We start from the raw sequence: 2,500 nt of genomic DNA, 5'->3' as shown, positions 1-2,500 counted from the left end.
CAGTCGCTTTGGTTCATTTCTCTGATCAGAATTGAAATTCTCAAAACCTGTTCAATCTTCACATCAGTGTGTCACTTTTGCACATGAAAAAAACAGTTTCTCATTTATTTGAACACGTTGCGAATGCTTTGGTACATCCAAGCACATGATTATGTACAATTCTCTGCTCTTTCCTACATTATCAACTGCTTATGTCATGTTGATCAAAACGTATTGTAATGGTCTCTATGGAATAGTCTCACCCCCACAACATTTAGGTATAAGTTTATTGCATAAGTCTTTACATGCAAAATGGTTGAACAAGTTGTCATAATTTGTCAAGCATATTTCTATACATTTCTATACACTGGCATTAGACTCTTTTTGTTATTTTTTCTAAATCTGTCCTGAATTGGTCAATTGCTACCAGGTGAATCTTGACTTTCCCTAAAGAGGGGAAATGTGTGAAGTGTTAGATCAACCAATGATCAACCAGTACTGGAATAGCTCAAAGGTGCATCTCCTGAAACATGAACTGGCAATTATATATATAGCTGGAGCACAACACAATGTCACTTTGTCTGAGAATTTGTGGCCCAACAGACAGGAACGTCAGGAGGTGCAGGATGACTGCACTGTAATTCCTACAGCAATGCATGTACAGTTTACCCTAAGGAGATTTTCGTTCACATTTCTCATGGTCTGTCAACAAATTACAGTACAAACAGTCAAAGCGTAAATGTGAATCTTGTCCAGTCTCTTGCAATCAATCTCCCACATACACTAAGGTGTAACTTACAATTTACAATAATTGTCTTCAAAACTTTAGCCATAGTTTACATCAGAACATCCCTCCAGAGTACACTGTTATATTGACAACATGACTAAGCAATTTGACAGTCTTATCCGTAGACAATGATACAAGGACTTGTCATTCTGATGGCACTGGCATGTTCATTGAAACAGATATTTACTTTTGAGAGATGAACTAAGGATTTTGAGCAAGAGACTGGCTTTTGCAGGTAATCCATGGTGTTTTGCTATTTGAACGCATTGTTTTGATAAATGCACTTACTTTGCAAATTTCAATTCTGATCTGAGAAATGTACCAAAGCGACTGAGAAAAACTGTAATGTAAGGTTAATGTTGAGGCCTATTTATTTTTCTTTTCACCATGATACCTTATAAACTCACCGCTAGGTGGCGCAGCTGGCTTATAGTCATATCACCTGCGGCGACTCAACTTGTTGCCCCCGTGGTTGCGCCCTTGAAAATAAATAGAAGGACGATAATAGACTTGATAGATCTTGTATTTTGACTGAAGGGTTGTCTTCGCTATGAGATGGACGAATACATTTTGAATTTGATAACAATTTAAATTAAACAAATTAATTCAAGCCCTCCTTTAGCCATCGAGGTGGCTAATCAGCCTATACAAAGTAATTTACATCGTTAGTTTATTGTCTTTGTTGTACCCCGAAATCTGCGATTTACCACTTCAGTAGTGTAACTACGTTGAAATAGAAGGTTGCCAAGCGCCTGTCTTTGCCCCCATATTGGATCAGGTCCGTGCACCACTACTACGTCACTGACGCCGCCAGTATAAATAGCTCCGTGAGGCGCAGCGGCCACATTGGAGACCAGCGTCCGTGGAGCAGCACACCGCATCTGGCCAAATATTTTCAGAAATGTCAAAAATGATGGGTTTTCAACTTGGAGTGATACTGTTGTACGCCTTTTGTTTATCAACACAGGTACGTTATTGAATTTAATTATTATTATTTTCGTTTGCATCTAGGCCTATTACAAAAACGGCCTAATATTTTGTTATAACGCTCGGGTGTTTGTTTATTCATAAGGTTCTACTGGATTACAATCCCACTGAAACAGGACATCTTCATTCGGTTGATTTTCAAATGTTTTATTTAAATCTGTATATATTTATATGAATATTTCGAATGAAAAAATCGATATATTCGTTTTATTTGGGCAGGATAGGGTATGGTTGCGTGGTAGTGGCCTATATTTTCCTTATTTTCACCTTTGTATGGATACACTCAAATCGAATTAATAATTTATTGAAAATGTATAGTTTACCTGTGCAGGTGAAGCTAAAGTTTCTCATAAGTATAGTGTGCCAAATGTAACCTGAACGCTGTGCGCTTCTCCGTTTGCAGCCGTGTCAACCATCCTTTTGTGTGTGTGTTTTTTTTGAGGAGGTAGATAACATCTTCCGAGCCTCATCCTTTATTGTTATCCGCAGTTCCATGGGTTTCTTGAAACTTTTTGCGTTGATCCAGAGATCAGATCTTAAAGCTCAACAATCACTTGGAAGGCCATGCCCCATTTATCTATGTTTTCATGTGATTTATATTTATTTAGATGCTTAAACAAGGTGTGGTGGGGGGGAACAACAATTTATTGATGGCATTGTTGTTCACTTCGGCCAACAGGTGGTTTCTCAGTCCACCCCGATGGCGGAGACCAGCAACTCCACCATGAACTCCACGATGGCGACGCA

The sequence above is a fragment of the Gadus chalcogrammus genome, chromosome 21, assembly GCF_026213295.1.
Source record: "Gadus chalcogrammus isolate NIFS_2021 chromosome 21, NIFS_Gcha_1.0, whole genome shotgun sequence".
Taxonomy (NCBI): domain Eukaryota; kingdom Metazoa; phylum Chordata; class Actinopteri; order Gadiformes; family Gadidae; genus Gadus; species Gadus chalcogrammus.
This window is presented reverse-complemented; position numbering follows the sequence as displayed.